Raw genomic sequence first — 21,057 nt, forward strand, 5'->3', positions numbered from 1 at the left:
CATATAAAGTTATGCTTACACAGGTGTATACACACACACACACACACACACACACACACACACACACACAAACACACATATATCTATAACCCTGTATCTGCCCTTTGGCCTCCTCCTTCCCATCTAGTGTGCATTGTGCATCTGCATTATGTGTTAGCCAGACTTCTCCAATAGAAGAAATACCTGCTCAACTATAAAGATCAATTTTTCTCTTTCTGGCATTAGCCATGTAACTCCTTAGAAGATAACATACCTTTTTCAATCCTATAAAGGGTCACAATGACTTACCACTTCTACATGCAGACATCTTTGGTAAACTTTATATGTAATAATGCCAATATATCATTTCCCTTAAAGTAGGGATTGGTACAGAACAGGCTGGTCAGATGACCTGGGGAGATACTGGGCCACACCTAATGGAAATTCTTACTTAAAATACTTACTTATAGGAATACAAGGATTCTCCAATATACGCAAATCAATCAATGTGATACACCATATTAACAAATTGAAGGAGAAAAACCATATGATCATCTCAATAGATGCAGAGAAAGCTTTTGACAAAATTCAACACCCACTTATGATAAAAACCCTCCAGAAAGTAGGCATAGAGGGAACTTACCTCAACATAATAAAGGCCATGTATGACAAACCCAGAGCCAACATCGTCCTCAATGGTGAAAAACTGAAACCATTTCCACTAAGATCAGGAACAAGACAAGGTTGCCCACTCTCACCACTATTATTCAACATAGTTTTGGAAGTGTTAGCCACAGCAATCAGAGAAGAAAAAGAAATAAAAGGAATCCAAGTCAGAAAAGAAGAAGTAAGGCTGTCACTGTTTGCAGATGACATGATACTATACATAGAGAATCCTAAAGATGCTACCAGAAAACTGCTAGAGCTAATCAGTAAATTTGGTAAAGTAGCAGGATACAAAATTAATGCTCAGAAATCTCTTGCATTCCTATACACTAATGATGAAAAATCTGAAAGTGAAATTAAGAAAACACTCCCATTTACCAATGCAACAAAAAGAATAAAATACCTAGGAATAAACATACCTAAGGACACAAAAGACCTGTAAGCAAAAAACTATAAGACACTGATGAAAGTAATTAAAGATGATACAAATAGATGCAGAGATATACCATGTTCTTAGATTGGAAGAATCAACATTGTGAAAATGACTATACTACCCAAAGCAACTACAGATTCAATGCAATCACTGTCAAACTACCACTGGCATTTTTCACAGAACTAGAGCAAAATATTTCACAATTTGTATGGAAACACAGGAGACCCCGAATAGCCAAAGCAATCTTGAGAAAGAAAAAGGGAGCTGGAGGAATCAGGCTCCCTGACTTCAGACTATACTACAAAGCTACAGTAATCAAGACAGTATGATACTGGCACAAAAACAGAAATATAGATCAATGGAACAGGATAGAAAGCCCAGAGATAAACCCATGCATATATGGTCACCTTATCTTTGATAAAGGAGGCAAGAATATACAGTGGAGAAAAGACAGCCTCTTCAATAAGTGGTGCTGGGAAAACTGGACAGCTACATGTAAAAGAATGAAATTAGAACACTCCCTAACACCATACACAAAAATAAACTCAAAATGGATTAAAGACCTAAGTGTAAGGTCAGACACTATCAAACTCTTAGAGGAAAACATAGGCAGAACACTCGATGGCATAAATCACAGCAAGATCCTTTTTGACCCACCTCCTAGAGATACAGAAATAAAAACAAAAATAAACAAATGGGACCTAATGAAACTTAAAAGATTTTGCACAGCAAAGGAAACCATAAACAAGATGAAAAGACCACCCTCAGAATGGGAGAAAATATTTGCAAATTAAGCAACTGACAAAGGATTAATCTCCAAAATTTATAAGCAGCTCATGCAGCTCAATACCAAAAAAACAAACAACCCAATCCAAAAATGGGCAGAAGAACTAGACATTTCTCCAAAGAAGATATACAGATTGACAACAAACACATGAAAGAATGCTCAACATCATTAATCATTAGAGAAATGCAAATCAAAACTACAATGAGATATCATCTCACACTGGTCAGAAGGGCTGTCATAAAATCTACAAACAGTAATTGCTGAGGAGGGTGTGGAGGAAAGGGAACCCTCTTGCACTGTTAGTGGGAATGTAAATTGATACAGCCACTATGGAGAACAGTATGGAGGTTCCTTAAAAAACTAAAAATGGAACTACCATACGACCCAGCAATCCCACTCCTGGGCATATATCCTGAGAAAACCATTATTCATAAAGAGTCATGTACCATAATGTTCATTGCAGCACTATTTACCATAGCCAGGACATGGAAACAACTAACTGTCCATCGACAAATGAATGGATAAAGAAGATGTCGCACATATATACAATGGAATATTACTCAGCCATAAAAAGAAACGAAGTTGAGTTATTTGTAGTGAGGTGGATCGACCTAGAGCCTGTCATACAGAGTGAAGTAAGTCAGAAAGAGAAAAACAAATACCGTATGCTAACATATAAAAATGGAATCTAAAAACAAATATGGTCATGAAGAACCTAGGGGCAAGACGGGAATAAAGACGCAGACCTACTAGAGAATGGACTTGAGGACATGGGGAGGGGGAAGGGTAAGCTGGGACAAAGTGAGAGAGTGGCATGGACATATATGCACTTCCAAATGTAAAATAGATAGCTATTGGGAAGCAGCTGCATAGTACAGGGAGATCAGCTCGGTGCTTTGTGACTACCTAGAGGGGTGGGATAAGAGGGTGGGAGGGAGGGAGATGGGGAAGAGATATGGGGATATATGTATATGTATAACTGATTCACTTTGTTATAAAGCAGAAACTAACACACCATTGTAAAGCAATTATACTCCAATAAAGATGTTAAAAAAAAACTTACTTATGACCTTATTAATATTACTAGCTATGTTACTTGTATTCTGCCTATTTTACAAGATTATTGTTTCTTGCATTACCAAATGTGTGACTGAAACGCAGATAAAAATAATGATGTTTAGGAAACTTGAAAAGATTGACCAAATATATAGTCCTATAAGGTCAATGATTCTGATAGTGTAACTCTAGATAGAGGAAGAAGTGACAAGAGGGAACAACTTCCTGGGCTATGACAGACTAGTAAGACAGGCAGTCCAGAAGCTTTCTGCTTACTGTTAACAGGGCCTAATCCAGTAAAAGCACGTTGAGTGACTTACCAATTAAATCCTTGCCTGACCTGGGAATGAGCATTCCTAGGGCCATGGGATAAACTGGTCAAAAAATACCTCCCAAACCTTGGTTGAAATTAAGACTAAAAGGAAAGAGATTGTAAAATAAAGAATGTTGCACACCATCCAGCTCTAAAATAATTAAGTTGTTAGCCACTGCAGTGGCTGACCTACAAAGGAATTCAGAGTGAAGATCAGGATGAGGCACTTTGTGCTCTGGGAAAACTGGCAGAACAGGCCTTCAGATAGTTAGATATTTTCAGGAGAAATTTTTTTATGAACCTGGATTCCTGCATCTTCCCATACTTAACACTAAAACCATTAACTAAGATGTTTCTTCCTTATGAGTAGCAGCAACTTTCTACTGAGATGTGTGCTTGGTTGCATGTATCCCCTTCACCAAAATCACATATATATTGACCTCCCTACTTACCTGCTCAGAACAATTCTTAGAGCTCTCTGAGAGTCTGTCTTCTGGGTTATAATTCTCAATTTGGCTTAAATAAAAATTTCTATTTATTTCTAAGATTGACTATTGATTAATTTTTTTGGTCAACATTTAAAATCATTAATTTATATCAATAGCTGCAATTCTAATCCAACACCACAGAGTCCATCTAGCCTTTCCCTTTCCATATCTGTAAAGTTTTTGTCCAAAACAGGAAATCACTCTCACTTTGCATTATCTATAATACATTTATTTATTTGTTCAGCCCTACTGTATATGTAAAGTAGTTCTGAAATTCTAAACTATAATCCTGTGAGAAACAAATCTGTTAACTAGAGTACAGTATTTGTACACTGTTCTTTTTGTTATTAGCTGTATAGAATCTAATAAAAATGCTGTTTTCCAAAGTAATTTACTGCATTAGTTTCCTAGGGCTGACATAACAAAGTACCAAAACTGGATAACTTAAAACAACAGAAATTTATTGTGTCACAGTTTGGGGGGCTATAAGTCTGAAATCAAGGTAACTAAGGGGCCGTATTCTCTCTGATGGCTTTAGAGGGGTAATCCTTGCTTGCCTCTTCTAGCTTATAGTGTTTGCCAGCAATTCTTGCTATTCTTTGGCTGGTAGATGCATCACTCTGGTCAATATGGCCCTCTTCTCCCTGTATGTCTTCAAATTGTCTTCCCTCTGTGTATGTCTTTCTCTATGTCCAAATTTCCTTTTTTTACGAGGGCACCAGTCATTGGATTAGGCTCCACCCCGATGGTCTCATTTTAACTTGATTGGGTCTGTAAAGACCCCATTTCCAAATAAGATCACATTCACAGGTACTGGAGGTTAGGACTTCAACATATCTTTTTCAGAGGGCACAATTCAACTTCTTCAGTATGGTTATATTATTCATATGTAATACAGTTAGATTCATTTGTTACAGTTTATATTCTATTTTGGATTCCACTTACATCCAAGTGATTTTTTTAAACTTGTATATACAGTAAACTTTCTTCTTTATGATGTACAGTTGTATGCATTTTGACAAATGCATAAAGCCATACAACCACTACCACAGTCATAATACAGAACAGTTACATCATCCTCGCAGATTCCCTCCTGCTCCTCTTTTGTAGCTCCCTCACCCTTGCCACTAACAATTTTTTTGAAGTTTCATTTTCCCTATATTCACTCTTTCTTCCAAGGTTTTATTTTTTGTTTGGTGTTTCTTTTTCTTTTAGCTTCTGTCTGATATTACAGGAATTCCCAAAGTCTGGTGACCTGTGGCTATCTGTTCCTATTTGACTTGGGCAGCCAAATGCTGATTAGAAGTTCTATCTATGTGATACTGGGTGGTGCTAATAAACTGTGGGTTCCAGAGTAGGGTGATTCTTTGGGCCATTCCCTTGCTAGAACCCCTGATGTTAGTATATTTTCTCTTAAACTAGTCTCATTTTCTAGAGAAAGCACTTCTAAATTAATGCTAAGAAGACCTAATTCTATCTGTACCCACACAATTCTGGAGTCTGGCAGAGATGAACATGTAAAGCGTCACAGACACAGTATATGTATAGCACTTACTTTATTCCCAAATTTTCAGAATGATAATCCCATTCTCAACTGTGCCTGGTATGCTCCCATACAAGAGACTTTCAGCATAATTCTCTTTAGACAGTGAATACTGTTATGGGTTGAATTGTGTTCCCTCGAAATTCATATGTTGAAATTCTAATACCTAGTACATCAGAATGTGACCTTATATGGAGACAGGATCTTTACAGAAGTAGTCAAGTTAAAACAAAGTCATTAGGTTGTGCCCTAGTTCAATGTGACTGATCTTATAAAAAGGGGATATTTGGACACAGAGACATGCACAAGGAAAGACAATGTGAAGACACAAGGAGAATACCAATGAAGATAAAGGCAGAGATTGGGGTGATATATCTACACACCAAGATATATGAAGATTGCCAGCAAACCACGTGAAGTTAGGAGATATCCTTCCCTTAACAGCCCTCAGAAAGAACTGACCCTGCACACCCTGATTTTGAACTTCTAGCCTCCAGAACTGTGAGACAGTATATTTCTAATGTTTAAGCCACTCCATGTGTGGTACTTTGTCATAACAAAACAAATATAGTATCTAAACGTGACTAGCAATATAGAGATCATTCAATTAATGCCCGTACCTCAGCAACATTCTCAAGTGAACACAAAAAATAAATAAATAGATGTAGTATTCTCATGTAAATAAAGGAACATAGTAGTATATTAAGTGTCATGGTAAAAGTTCCATAGCAATTTTCAGGGGTAGAATTCCAAACTCTGTTCTAGTTTCCCAGAGGATAGGAATCTTAGACCAAGGGAGCTAGGATATTTGGAAGGGATCCTGGCACAGGACTCATAATACAGGAATTGAGCTGTTCATCCAATTGACCAGAAAGACCCTTTGTCCCAAAGAAGAATCAATAATTTTTGGTATTAGAATTAGGGTCAAATAAGTCATTCATCATTTATTGAGTATCCATCATATGTTCAAGCATTTTGCTAGGTTCAGAGGGCACAAGAATAAATGACTCCTGGCTTTCCCGTTCAAGAGCTAACAATCTATTTGGAAGAAAGTGATAAAAATGTCATAAAAATATCTGTCAACTGGTAATGAAGTAGAAATAATTTGAAATAAGTAAAATAATTCCAGATACAATGAGAATGTATCTAATTCTCAGATATATTCTCTCCTGCTTCAGATGCAGCAGGAAACTGTATATTTGTACTGTTTCTAATTGTCAACATGAATTTGTACTGAGCCATTAGAATACTTTCTGGGGCTCCTTACATCTTTTTTTGGATAGAGCAATTTTGTTGTTTGGGCTAAACTATGGTCATTGGAATTGAATAAAGTCTGAGTGAGTAATTCATTACAATATCCCTTCTCCAGAGTTTGCTATGTGCCTGACACCTAAGGCACAAGTGTTGTTGGTGGGTGATTTATTTGTTCCTGCTGTCTAGCAGCATTTTTATTATAAGTGCAAAATTATTTATGCAGGCCAAGTTATAATTAGAATATTATTGCTTGCTTAGTGTCCTTTTTTAAAAATTCTACAAAAATAGATACCCTCCAAGGCTTAAGAAAACTCTCCCTATGGCCCCCACCATACAGATTGGTTGCATTTAACCCAGATTGGTTGCATTTAGGTATGTAACAGAATTTGTCACATTATATTATTGTTAGTTGTTTTTCATTCTTTGTTTTTAAATGTAGTGCATGGTGAGGGAAAGTGACTTCCTTTTGCACTTCTAAATATGTTATTTATTTGAGAGCCCAATATATTGCTTTGTGTGGAGGACCCACACCATAAAGTGCATCCTTCTGTTGTTGGACAAACTAATATAACCATCCAGTGTTTCCTGAGGGACAGTTGCTTCCTGGAGGGGAGGGTGTCAATGAAAAGATCTTTTAACTGTTTCTTAAATAGACTTCCCCCAAATTCACTAGATTATAGTCCCATCTTGATGCTTATTTCCAGAAGTACCTGGTGCTGTTTATCCTTTCCCTTTGGGGGATTCTGCATGTGTTTTGCTTCTCAGAATCTTGCTGCCATGAGATTCAACATTCTTGGTTCTATTTAATCAGTTATCATTTTCCAACTTCCAGATGTATATTGGAAATTCTACTTAGCCTTTTGAATTTATGACTGAAAGATAAAAACCAAACTTTCTATTATATCATTTTTGTGGGGTTTGAGGAAGGAGTGAAAGCTGATATATGAGTTCAACCCCCCAACTTTAACTGAAAGCCTGTCTTTTTTTCCCCCCTAAACAGATGGTTGAAGCTTCCCCCAAATTCTTTATCATAGGAAGCAAATATTACAGTGGAAAGAGCTCAGGAATCAGAGATAAACATGGGCCTGAATTATGACTTCATGTGATTCCAGCTTTAATGTGGATGACAAATATGGAAAGAGGAGGCCAAATGTAGGGAGAAAATATCAGAGGTTGTTGCATTAATTCATGTAAGACAAATTGAGGACCCAGGTAGGGGTTATAAGAGTGAGTTCAAGAGAAAGAAAAAAGATGTGAGAAATACATAGGAGGTAAAATATTTGTAGAACGAATGAGTGAATGGGAATATAGGGAGTCAAGCGTGGCTTCATTTTTTCTGGTTTGGGAAATTGGGAGGATGTTAACGTCATTCTCTGGGAAAGGAAACGGAAAGAAGAAATGCTTTAGGGAAGTTTCTGAGTTTAGTTGAGGTTGTTTTCATCTTGTATTGAGTACTAAGTAAACCATATTTACAGGTGTCTGTGTACTTAAATAGGGAAAATTGGAGAGTGTGATATTCTAAAGATAAGTACTTGAGAGTTTTTAGTATGTAGATTGACATTTGAAGCCAGGAATGTAGATTTATCACCCAGAAAGAGTAAGAAGTTGAGAAGAAAGGTGAGGAGAGAATTCCAGGCTCTACCATCATTCAAGGTATGGAGTTTTCTCTCTTCTTTATGTTCAACTTCCATACTGAGAAACTTGGACTAGCCTGTGAAGAATAATTGACTTCTCCATAAGAATCACTGAGAAGCGCACAGTTTTCACTCTGGCAAGGATCCTGCATAGAGTGATGCTCAAGTGTCCTGCTTCAGGTGAAAGAAAGCAGAGTAGCAACATTCTTTAACGTGATAAAGTTGTCACTAACCTCCTTTCACATTTTCTCAACATTTAACTGTCTCAAGAAAAATGTTCATTGCAAAAAATTTAGAGAAAAACAAAAATTATAAGAAAATAAAACCATAACTTGTAATCCCATCACATAGAGTAAAAGATCTTAATGCTTTGTTGTATTTCCTTTGGGCTTTCATATCTCATATAATATATTTGATAAAATAGTTATTATATTCTATATGCAGTCTTATATCCTTACTTTATCATTTAACATTACATATTGTAAATTTTCTCAGAATTATCTTCAAATAATACTTTTTTTTCAGAAGAAAATATGCAAAGGATTTAATAATATTCTGATGTAACTTGTAAAAAAAAAAACACTTTGGGAGTGAAGGTCTAGTTTTCCATAATTTGTCTCATTCTTGAAATTTAAGCTATTTGGATAACATTTACACATTTACAATATTTTTTCTTGGCCAATGTTTATAGCACCTCATGTTTTCACTTTTAAAAGTAAGAAGATTCTCATTTGTCTGCATTGTTTGTAAGGTACCCACTGAATACTAGCAAATATACTGACTAAAGAGTATAGTAATGAATAATAGAACTATGGACTAACAGCTGCTTTTAACTAACATTCTTTCAATTCTTTATAAGCTTTGGTACTGATCCTTGCACACATTTGACAGTTCATTGCTCACCTTTGAGAGGTACATTAACTCTTTCAAGTCCCAGGGGCACCATTTAGTAAATGACTTCTTTAGTGCTCTAAATGTACCTTAGTGCTCTGAAAGAGACACATTAATCTTCAGAACATCCCATGAGTACATAGGTCAGGAAATGGAATTTTCTTGATTTTCTCAGCTCAAAACATTATAAAGCTTACATAATTTCACAGGCAATTCTCATTGGATTCTATTTGCCTAAGTTCCTAAGTACTGCCCAAATTCAAGACCGAAAAAAGAAGAATTATTCACTCAGAAGACATTTTCAGTTGAATTCCTAGAGTAACTGGAAGGAGAAGCCCTAACTCATAAATCTAATTGCGTTATCAGATTCAAAGTGACTTACTACAGAAGCAGCTTCCTTTAGTCATTCAAGGAAAATGAAGATTAAAAATGATATGAAAACTTGAACTTACAATTGGAATTTGCTGGTTACTGGACAAAAGAAGAATACTCTATGACATAACCCAAAAGGAAAAAAAAAATTCTGCTTACTTTCATAAATTCAGTTTATAGGACATAAGGTAATTTCATATGTTTCTAAGTTAAAGTGAAATATAATCAGTATGAGAAATTTATAGACTACTCTATTTAAAACTGTGGGTATTTTTTTTTCCTTTCAATTTTTCTGCTTATCTGTTACCAAATTTGTCACAATGCAAAGATATTATATCTCTTAGATTTAGGTTACTACTTTTTGTTCTTCTGATTTTGAACACCTAAATAATAGGAAAAAATACAAGAAATTCCTATGCTTTTTCTTATTAATATTGTCTACTTTTAAATTTAGTCAGATTCTATATTAAGGGAGTTTAACCTTCCCAAATTGCAATTCTAGGAGGAATGAAAACACAGGTCTTCAAAGAATGCCTTCTTTGGAATAAGAAAGTGCATATAAAATTCTTAGACTAATTACCAGCACATAATTAAGGCCCAATCATGTTAGCCAAAATTTTTGAAAGTAAAAAAAAAATATATTGGAATATATTCCAATTGTTTGACTCTAAATATTTCTGAAAACATTTTTTTCTGAATGTACGAGGACTGAACCATGAAGCCCATCAAGCTATCTCAATAGCATATCTAAGAGAAAGAAAATGCAAAGAAGAATATTGCTGAGCCCTGAAAATCCAACCTTGCTGTGAGGATAGCTCCAGAGGAAGGGATGGAGAAGTGGTCTTCAGGTTCTACTGCAATGTGCAAAGGAGAATATCAAATTCTAGTTAACCCCGGGCCAGTGCCCAGAGTCTTATGGGAGAGAAGATGCATAGACTCTGAAGAAGTCTCCAGACAGTTCCAGGGATTCACAAAGGTGAGGCAGCAGGGTGGTCACAGACTATCTGACCATTCTGAAGAAGAACCACCGCTCTAGGTAAGAATTTAGAGGATCAGATACAGCACCTGGTAACCAGTAATAGTTAGGAGTTAGTATGTCAAGAAAAAAATTTAGGCTGGAGAATTCTTCATTTCTTTTGCAGAAAACCTGGAATGCAAAGAGGATATTGATACAGATACCCATTCAGAGAAACTGGTAAAATGCATTTTACCAGTTGATGAGAGATAGGAAGAAAGCTTTCACTCAGTGGGCACAGAAATTCCAGAATATGAAGATCATAAAACTACTTCCAATACTGATGGGTACACAATCAGTATGTCTCCTGCTTATCTGCAGATATTTGTGTCTTAGTTAAGTGAGTTGAGACTTCAAAAAAGTCAACCTAAAGAGTATTTTACTTAGGTGATTGTGTCCAAAACACTCTTATTTGATCTAGTATTCCTAATACTACCTTGTGACAATAAATGCATTGTGTGGTAGCTATTCTACATATATTATTTTAATTCTTATGATAACTGCAATGTAGTACGATTATCCCTATTACCCAAGGAAAGCTGAGGTTCAGAGACATTTAGATGTCAGTATCTCCTTGAGCTGGGATAACTTATCAGTGTGTCTAGCTTCAAAGAGTTTCTACCACGCTGCTTTTTATAACAGAGTTTTGTAATAATTAGGAAGATGATGTTGTGCAAACTGTAAGGGAGTTTTATTGGCTCACGTGCTTGAAATGACCAGAGAAAGGGCAGGCTTGGCTCACTGTGATGGAGGGTTGATCGCTGCTCTTCTGTGGGTCAGCTCCCTGCTTCAATCCCCTTCCACTCAGCTGCAGTAGGGCCATGTGTCACACCAGAGTACCACACCATCAGGGGGGAAAAAGATCCCCCAATCAGAAAATAACTGCCATGCATTTCATTCTGGTTGGACCAAATTAGTTCAAGTGCCCTGAACAGTCACTGAGGTGGGGATGTGTGATTTATGCTGAATGGCAGAGTTCCTTTTCTGCTGTCAGTGGTGGGATCAACCCACTGGAACTAAATGACTGCTTCCTAGTGAAAAGAAAAGGAATGGATGGTTTGCAGGGATAGAAGTGGAACCAGTAATTTCCACCATGATTTTTAGTAAATGTGGAGTGAATACATAGACAAAAATGATATTTTTAAAATTTTCTGTCAGGTAACTTTTTATTCTATAAGTGCTCTTTATTTTTAAATAGCTAACTCTATCCCATTATTTATTAAGTATTCATGTGCCATAAATAAATGAATAAATAAATAAATCAGCATAATGGCAAAGGTTAAATGATTGTAGTTTAATTTCATAAAATTTGAGGGAGGCATACATTCTAAATTACTGGAGTGAAAAAATAATGAAGGTTGAAAACATTACAGATATAGGAAATGTTTTGGTGATGTATACCTGAAAAAGCAGTTTGAAGATTACTGGATAAGCTAAAAATAAATGGATATTGCTTTCATGAGTTAGTGGAATGAGCTTTGTGGTTAGTATCCTGGTTACTGATCTTGCACAGGGACGATCACCTTAATAGAGTCATTACTGATGATGCTAAATTGGGACGGAGCTGCTCACAGCAGGCAGCACTAATAAACAAGTAGCCTATTTGAAAGCATTAGAAGAAAGAACAAAATGCTATCATTATGGATCCTTTCTCCATTCACAAAATACAGGTAACATGCACAGGGAAGTGGAAGGAAACCATGAAGCAGTCACATATGAACAGCAAATGGGATAATATGACAATGAAATACTGTTCAATACAAGAAGAGAATGGGCTGAAATAAATTATTTTCCTTGGCCTACTGCTACCTGACAGGAACACGAGCTCCTTAAAGAGCCACCTCTTTTCCTTGTCTTGTAAAACCCGCCAGACCTTAATATAGTTCCAGGCACATAGGCTGATCTCAATAAATATTTGTGGGACTTACAAAGAGTGTGGTGATAAGCACTAGTGAGAGCAATATTAAAAATAGCCACCATTCTCGGAGATTCCTTAGTGACTGGAGTATTTATCCTTAAGCGTGTGCTTACTGCATTCAAAATATCTGGCCTCCCAATTCTGATATTCTCCCTCCTCATGTTCCCTAAAGGATTTCTACTTGTCTTGCCATCAGAATATCTTTTTACTTCATAAATAAAATAGATGCCATCAGTGGGGAAAGTGCCCTGCCACCTCCTTCTCCAGTTCTCATCTATACCTAATAGCACCCACGTTTCCAACTCCTAAGATTCACACTTTCACCTGCACACTTTGCCCCATCTTGAATTGCCACCTCAACATTCTCTGGCCTTTTCCAGATATTCTACCTGCACCTCTCTCTTGCCTTTCATTATAGAAATGTATTCAGTTTTCTTCCTTCCATATTTATTTTTTTAAATGAGAAATTTCTGAACTTTCATATCCTTCAAGTTGAGACTCTGTCTCCCTCCTTCTCTTAGTGACCAAATTATTTAAAAGATATTGCCCACACTTGCTTTCCCAATTTCCCCAGTTCCCTATCACCTAAGTCAATTGCAGTTTGACTTCCATCTCCACTATTCTAATAAAATTACCCTCACATACATCACAAGATATCCTAATTTCCAAATCCAACTGGCCTATTTCCAAACTCTTTGATATGTCTAAAGCATTGGTTTGTATTGTCAACCACCAAATTCTTTTCTTGAATGCTCTTTATCCTCTTGCTTTTACTTTTCTCTTAGTTTTGTGTGCACACAGATACCATAGGGCTTCTATTTATCTATGACGTTTGGTAACAAGACCAACTTACTTTCAGCGTTCATGCTAACCAAGGCTGTACTCGCCCTCAACATCCTGAAACTCTTTAGCTCTTGATTAATTGTCCTTGATATAACTTTTTCCTAATGGCTACTTTTTTAAAAATTCCTTAAATATAGGTTTTGCAAAAATTCTTCTAATTTAATGTTGCATGCCTTTCCTCAATCCCATTTATTTGCTAATGTATCTCATTCTTTCTCATGGATTTCCATTCTTTTCTTTACCTCCCTAGAAAATGCTAACTCTGCATTCCTCTCCCATTCTTTCTCTCTCTCTCTCTCTTCTTAGCTGGAGCCTTCTTCAGGCCTCATGGATTATTGCAATGACTTCTTAACTTCTTGGCACCCAATCCTCCAGTCAGTCTATCCTCTGCATTACTCTTTGGTTATATGCCAAAAAATAAATGCGATATTACAATATTTTTATTTGCCCTCTACTGCATAGAGAAAAGATCTCCACATGAAGGTTCATATACCCAGACGTGGACAAAAAACAATGCACATGACTGTAAGATCATGACATCAGGTGTGTGTCCTTCTATGCATAGAGTTGTGCTGAGAAAATGTCTGTTAAATGGAAGAATGTAAGAATTCTCTTATCAAAATGTGTAGTCAAAATGTGCAGTACTCATAATACATTCTTACTTTCACATATTCTACAAGCTTTTACTGCAAATATATGTTGCAAAAAGTACAGCATTTAAATTGCAATCTGTTGTGTACTTTCTGTTATACTTCTCTGAACAAATATCTGAAACCCCTTGAGTGCTGAATGTCAGAGGTGATTGAAATCCCTCTGAGTCATAAATTTAAAATGTGGTCTCTATGATGGTGAAGATTTTACATTATGCAAAAGATATAATTGGATACTCTATCCTGAAAGAAAGACAAGATAAATATTACAGAATTCTCTATACCTAATTCCTCTCCTTTTAAGAGTAGAAATAAATTGTTATCAGAGTACATGATAGTAGAAAATAAAATATAAAATGATACTGTCAACATCTATTTTGTTTTCTTTCTGATTCAAGTAGCCCCTAAGTTAAGCATACAGACTCGCTGCTGAATTTTTGTTGTTGTTATTGTTAAATTCAGTCTAGCATCTCACTGAATGAATAAGAATTTGTCTGTTGAGTGAGGAATTAGGTCCTTTCGAAATTTCAGGGAGTCTGGCAAACCTCAGAGACTCTGACCTTCCGCTACCACTGCCAAACCATAGCAGAGTCATTTGTCAGCAGAGTTTTCCAAGCAGAGTTAGCCAGAGAGACGAGTAGAGATTACATTGCTGCTTAAAACCTCTAATTTCAGGGGCACTGAATAAGCTAACAATTTCTCAAACATTTCCCAAGCAGACTAGAGAGATACAAGCATTTTAAGAATTTATACTTACTCTTTAAAGATTTTTAGGGAAGTGGGGAAGCGTATTTTATACAGATGTCATTTTTAACCTAGGAATTATAACTTACTAGGTAGTTTAATCATCAAGAATCGGTTTACCTGATTTAATTACTACATATAATCACCTATAAGCAGAGTCCTAAAAAACATAGTTTGGCTAAGAGGAAATAAATCAGATGCAAGCATTAACTTGTCCTAGTCACTGTACAGCAGCAGGCAAGAGTTAGTCACGGTGCTAGGATGAGTGTGCAGGGTGTAAACTAGTAACCGGGAAGCAGGCAATGAAAGAGCAATGGGAAGAAGCTGAAGACATTTTTTAACCTCATAATTTTGCCTAGAACCAGCTCAATTGCCAGGTAAATAAAACTCAAACTCTATGGGGTTTTTTTTTTTTCTTTTTTGGATCAGAAATAATGTTTAAAATCATCCATTTCTAGAAACACCACCAGTCAAATGGAAAGATGACTGACACGTTTGTTCCATTGGCAGATGTTTTGGATATTGATTTTGTTAGTGTATAAGCTGTTTGGCTTGGGTGTCTACATACTGCTTTTCGTAGGTGACTAAAAATCTCTGCACCTGCCAGATCTCGTATTTAACGTTCAACAGTTGTTGGTGCTGGCAGGAATATCATTCAGAGATAAAAATCTCTACTACTTATGCCATTTTAGGTGGACTATTATCAAAAAGCAAGTAAATGACAACCTGGATTAATTCAAACTTAAATTCAGGGTTCTGATTTTGGGCTTTGAGCCTGCTAAGACAGTTAATCTAATACTCAGCACTTAATCAACTTCATAAAAGCATCACAGTAACATGAATAGATAATCTAAGAGCATAAGAAACAACTGGCATTTACCTTATTTTAATTACCATAATGACCTGCAAATGCAGAACCACTGTCTCTAAAATTTTGGAAGTTTTTGTCTCACCACATTAATCTTTCTAATGTGATACAATAAACTTTTCTATATTTTTCAGTTTTTAAGTTGGATCATAATTGGGCTATATATTTTGTTCAGATCACATATTTAGAGGTCTGATTTCAAAGAAGCAAGCAAAAGTGGCTTGTAAAAATATATTAGTTATATCATGTCTCCATGGATACTGTGATAGACCATTGATTAAAATGTGATAGCCGCTTTTTTAAAATTATTTATTTATTTATTTATTTATTTATTTTTGGCTGTGTTGGGTCTTCGTTTCTGCGCGAGGGCTTTCTCTAGTTGCGGCGAGTGGGGGCCACTCTTCATCGCAGTGCGCGGGCCTTTCACTATCGCGGCCTCTCTTGTTGCAGAGCACAGGCTCCAGACGCGCAGGCTCAGTAATTGTGGCTCACGGGCCCAGTTGCTCCGCGGCATGTGGGATCCTCCCAGACCAGGGCTCAAACCCGTGTCCCCTGCATTGGCAGGCAGATTCTCAACCACTGCGCCACCAGGGAAGCCCGATAGCCGCTTTTTTAATTAAAGAAGGAATCAAAAGTCACTAATTAAAAGCTGATACGATTTTAATACAAACATATACCATGTACTTTTCATTGGATAATACTCACACAAAAACTATAACATCTCTTCCTGATTTTTATTTTTTTGTCTTACCAGAGCATAATATTCAATGTAATAACATCAGCTATTAATATCTGCTATGTGCTAAGCACTGTTCTGCGGGCCTAGAGACAAAACAGAAAGAAAGTGTTCTGTTTTGGTGAAGTTTACAATCCAAACATGAATTTTCAAAAACCTGTATACTGTTGGGGACCAACCATTCTTTACCATAGCTGATTCTGCAAAGTTAACTATGTTGCCACGCGAAAGAAAATGTCTCAACATATTGAATTCCATTTTTTTAAGAATTTTATTTTAAAAATATATTTTAAAATTAATGGTTATGAATGAATTTTACTTTTATGATTCTAAAATTCCAAGTTGGTCCACTACTTAATTACTGCCAAAATAGAGGTGCTAATCTACCCCACTAAAAACAACCTCATTATTTTTGTTAGATACAAAGCAACATTTATTTGACATAATTTTAGACTCATTTTGACTCATCTATTTACATCTCTATATGATTTGCCATCCATTTATTTTGCAGGACATGCCTGGAAATGACAAAGCTCAAGGTTAAATGGTCTGTAGAGGCTGAGCTGGGTTTCATAATTGCTCTGAGTATTTAAATACACACAGTACACTTTTTTTTTTTTTCAGGATGAAATTATAGTGGCCAGATACAAGGGGCCTTTTTATCTATGAGTTAAAATAGACTCCAAACTGCCTCCTGAGGAAATTTGGGACCAACCCTTCCCAACAGACATTTGCTGAGTAGAAATGGGGTAGCTGTTATCCCAGCTCCTTCTAAGTCCCCTCCTCCTTCCTTAGAAATGCTGGTCTACTCCCAGACCACAGAACAATAAAGTGTGCAGCTCTGCTCTTCATTAATAACACAAAGCAGTTGCACTCCAAGCTCTTGTTAGGGAATCCAACTACAAATTACTGCCACTCAGTACCCATCAAAACTTTAGTTAAGAGAGTGGTATCTGGAAAATTTTCTGAAGTGTAATTGAATCCACATAGAGGAGCCATTAAAATCAACCCATGGATTAATAAACCTGACGAACAGAGAAATGCACACCTAGACATCCAAACGTTGCCCCCCACAGAAATACTTCTAGTCAATTGTGCTTTCACCTTGGCATCATGCCCAGGCCTGCACTGCAGGATTCTGTAACAAAAAGTCCCATAAAACACTTTGATGTAGTTACTACAACAATTTCTTGAGGATACTGTTCACTGTGTCACAGTGCCCTTCTTATGAGGACTCAAAGGAGAAGTTTTTCTCTGGACTCAGTGCCAGGAATAATTGTGCTTCTTCTAGGCAACAGGTGAGCTTCTATTTTATTGGCACTGGGCAACATGTTTCCTCTAATGTCAAAACTCAAGAGTCAGATGTGTGGCCTGCCTCAAGCAAGTTTAGATGCCTTTATGGCACTCTTGAATTAATCTCATGTTTCCTTCTTTTGCTTTCCTTCTCCCCCATTGCCATTTATTTTTTTACTTTAATTTACCTAAATATATGAAAGCTTCCATAAATCCTTTTCTGGAAAAGATGTGATAAATAAGGAAGATTAATAATCTGAGATAATAAGCAGCACATATTTTCCATTTTCTCATGTGAGTCTCCCTACTTGACTCATTGACTGAGAGACAGTGAGCCAGCTTTTGCCCCAGGAGCAGCTGTCAAAAATAGACTGGAACAAAAAAAGCAAAAATAAACAAACAAGCAAAAAAAAAAAACCTCGTTTGTAGCTTCTAATTGTGAAAGGATTCATTGGATATAAAGAAGAAAAAAATGAGGCTGTGAAATGAACATAAAGAATGTTTTTCTTCCAGTTACCACATAAAGAATCCTCAGAGTTAAGAGAGGCAGAAGAGAAAAGAAAAGAAACTATACTAAGAGGCATTGCAGGTGCCAGGTCTCTGCCCACGTTCTCAGCTTGCATGGACCAGCACCGCTCCTGTCCTGGCTAGAGCACGGCTAGTCAGCAGCTTCACAGGAGTGATGAAGAGGGCCTTACAGAGCAACAGGAGTAAGCACGGACGCTTGAGTACTTGCAGCCCTCAGAGAGGCATAGACGAATAGCCAGGTCTCCAGCAGCCAGGCCCAGGAAGACATGGCTAGAGGTTCAGAGGCTGGGCTTCGAGGGACCGTGTTGGGGCTAGGGTTACTGCAACAGGACCTGGCAGAACAAAGGCCAGAGGCATCAACACTGAGAACTCTGCTGGGGCCTTCTGCATCAGGAGAAGAAGAGCAGCGTGGCCCGCGAGGGAGAGTGAGGCAGGGTCACTCCTCTCCAGCCACTCTGCTGGTAGCAGTTAGGTCCCCTGGAGGTTAGAAACAGAAGCAGGATGAGAAGCAGCAACACGAGGGCTTTGAGAAGAGTGAACTAAAGTGAGACTGGGCTAAACCGAAAACGAATGTTAAATACTTGTGCTGACAAAGGGAGACCTATAAAGATCCTAGGTTAATTTGTCATCAAGCAGGTTGGTACCTCAGTGTAAGGAAATTACAAAGGGTCATATTTGAAAGTTACATTTTTGCAATGAGTCTGTTAAGTCAATAAATAATACTTATACATGAGTGTATACATAAGTCTGTAATCTAGATTCTCTTCCTACCTCTCTTTTAGAAATTTTCATTCTGAAGTCAATAATTGTATAATGCAATATGGATATATCGAAGTGCTCATCCCCATTTATATTCTTAGGCTCCAAGGAGCAGTTCCTAAACCCCAAACTTCTTTTGGTCTATATAGGACAACCCTCTCATTATTCTCCTCCTATTAGTTTGGATATTTTTTTCCTGTATTTTTACTTCCATAATTTGAATGTATGTCATTCAACTTTGAATGTATATTCTATTCAGGCTTTTCGCTTTCCCCTCTTTTATTTCCTACAATGGAGATTTCATTCATTCTCTCAGTCATCTCTCAAGTAAAATGATATCCAATCTTTATCCTCAGCCATATCTCTTTCAAACTCATGTTCCGAACCCCAAATTGCTACTTGGTTATTTCTAGTCATATTTCTCATTATAGCCTCAAACACAACATATTAAAACTGAAATTATCAATTTCTCCTTAAGCCAGATTCCATTACCAGGTTACCACCATTCTTTCAAGCCCCTGCAAAATATATATACATTATCTGCTTTTCTTTCTCTCTTACCATAAAAAATGAGTCAAAAACTTTCTTGTTATTAACCTCCTACCCAAGTCTTTCTACTGCATTCCCACTGTCATTTCCCCAGTCTAGATTAACTTTTGGATCCTCCATTTCCATGACTAGCTGTGGAACAAAGAACGTAGATTTTGGTGTTCAGATGAACCTAGGTTGGACTACCTTGTGTGACCTTCAGCAAGTCACTTAAAATTTACAGTTTCTTCATCTGTAAAATGGAGATTAAAAATAGCTGCCTTACAGATTTGATGTGAGGATAACCTGAAATAATTTATCTGAAGACTTAGCACAAGTCTAGTACCCGCTTAGGAAAATCTGTTATCACAATTATTCCCACAATTGCTCCTTTCTTCCACCTCAGACTCCTGAGAATTACTGAAGAAAATCATACAATTCTGTAAGTTCAAAGTCACGAAGAGTAGCTAGGCTTCCAATAATAATTCATTATTTTTTTAATCAGCTTCTTCTTCTCCTTTTACTTTCAGAACATTTCTGAACCTTCACCATTCCCCATAAGCCATTTTACCTGTTTTCATTCCATTTAATCTCAGGTGTCATTTTTGTCTTCAACTGAGGCTGTCAGGTTTATTTATCTCATCTTTCTACCTTCACACCAATAAGTTGATCTAACTATGCCCCCTCTCTTATTCCTTTGCTCCCAGTTTTAGGCACAGAGGTGTCCTCGCCTTTGTTCAGGGTCAACCCTTCATCTCTTCTTTTGATCACTCACTTCCCATATTATCTCATTCAGGAATTTGTTCCATTACTAATGTCCCCTTTTCTACTACATTCTAAATATCCACGTCTACTTACTCTTTGCCTTAATCTTTAAACACAATTGAAACTTCTCATCCTGACATGTCCCTCCCTGGTCTAAGATCTAAACTTGAGCTACCATCCTAATCCTCCTTTACCCTTCCAGGCAAAATTTCTTAGAAGGGTATATTTTATTCACTCTACACACTTCTTCAATTCTGTATTTCCTAGCCTCTTGGAAACAGACTTGCCCATCCTCTAAATTAGATCCTATCTAGGCTGTCAATCACCTGACTGTTTTAAAATAGGCCCCTTCACTAAATTTGCATTTAGCCCTCATGACTTCTTGAATTTTCTTTCCCTTTGTCGTCCATGACCCTACTGTTCCCTACAGTTTCCAGAACTGTCCCTTTATAGTCCTTCTTGTGAGATGACTCACAAGATGACTCACATCTCTTTCTTGTGAGTCGTCTCCTCTGCTTGATGCTTAGCTGTGCTTCTCTGGAGTGAAATCTCATGTATTTTCACACTCTGAACAATCATTTGTATGCAAGTAATTACCAGTTATATATGTATGCTTTTAGTCCTGAGCTCTTCTCTGAGCTCCAGTCCTACATGTACAATTCTTGACTCAGTTACTCAGCTAAGCCTCTTCATTTAACTCTGCCACCGGCTCATCAACTTCAACGTGTACAAAAGAGAACTTAAACTTAGCATCTCTCCTCAAAACTCATTTCTCCTCTTTCATCCCAAATTTCAGTTAGTGATATTGTCGTTGCAGTAGTGAGTTGCCCTCGTCAGAAGCTTGTTCTCCCGCTTGTCACCCCTGCATTGAATCAGTGACTGAATCTTATATAACTAACTTACAAAATGATTCTCCAATTCATAGTGTTTTCTCCATTCCTAGCATCAATGATATTATTCAGTCCCTCAACATTTCTCACCTGGTCTAAGGAAA

The 21,057-nt window shown here is 37.0% G+C and overlaps 2 long non-coding RNA genes across 3 annotated transcripts in view; both read left to right on the forward strand.

Moving 5' to 3' along the window:
• Positions 1-21,057, forward strand: part of LOC309660860 — an 850,010-nt gene that overhangs the window by 662,500 nt on the left and 166,453 nt on the right. The gene's annotated exons all lie outside the window — the stretch shown is intronic.
• Positions 1,953-21,057, forward strand: part of LOC309660828 — a 143,960-nt gene continuing 124,855 nt past the window's right edge. For both annotated transcript variants that reach the window (XR_014263654.1, XR_014263655.1), the window contains exon 1: positions 1,953-14,963. This is a non-coding gene — a long non-coding RNA (uncharacterized lncRNA). The remainder of the gene's footprint in view (positions 14,964-21,057) is intronic.

This window comes from Balaenoptera physalus, assembly GCF_965194825.1.
Source record: "Balaenoptera physalus genome assembly, chromosome: 5".
NCBI lineage: Eukaryota > Metazoa > Chordata > Mammalia > Artiodactyla > Balaenopteridae > Balaenoptera > Balaenoptera physalus.